This window comes from Physeter macrocephalus, chromosome 16 (assembly GCF_002837175.3).
Source record: "Physeter macrocephalus isolate SW-GA chromosome 16, ASM283717v5, whole genome shotgun sequence".
Classification (NCBI taxonomy): Eukaryota; Metazoa; Chordata; class Mammalia; order Artiodactyla; family Physeteridae; genus Physeter; species Physeter macrocephalus.
In genome coordinates, this window is record NC_041229.1 from 37,576,607 (window position 1) to 37,577,356 (window position 750).

The following is a 750-nucleotide window of genomic DNA, read 5'->3' on the forward strand; positions in this document are numbered from 1 at the left end:
AGGGAGGGAGGAGGGAAGGGAAGGAGGAGGGGAGGGAGGGTGGGAAGGAAGGGAGGGAGGGAGGGGAGGAAGGGAGGGAGAGAAGGAGGGAGGAAGAAAGGGAGGGAGGGAGGCTTCCTCCTCATTCTTTTCGCCTGTGGTAACAAGGTATTTACCTTAGGCTCGTGTCTATGTTCTAAGCTGGAAAAATAGATAGGAAAAATTATGAAGAGCAAAAAATGTTGCTTATAGAAAATCTTTACCTTTCCATTTGTGAAAGGTCATCCCTTACTCAGAGATTTTACCATACCTCATTAGCAATGACTGTGTCTATGGCCTTTCAGATCTTCAACAGACACTAGGTGTTAAGTATTTAGAGTTGTAGCCCCTGTAGTAGAGGATGGCAAGGGAACAGGTGGTTGGAAATGATATAAATACAAATATAAAGACATGCATGGGAATGATAAACATAAATTCAAGATGTTAATTATCTTTGAGGGATTATAGAGAAATGTGATTGAGAGGGTGCACACAAAGGACTCAAATTATGTTATTTTCCAAGCTGAATGAAGACTACATGGCTGTTATTTTTTTTTAATGCCTTTTTATATATCTGAAATAGATTATTAGAAATCAAATGAAAGCTAAGTTAAATTATTTGGGGTTTTCACTAAAGGCATTCTGCTGTGAATAAATGAATGAATAAATAGTGATTGATTTAGATTTATGGTGATATGCAGATGAGATACACTGCAAGGTACACTGAAAGGC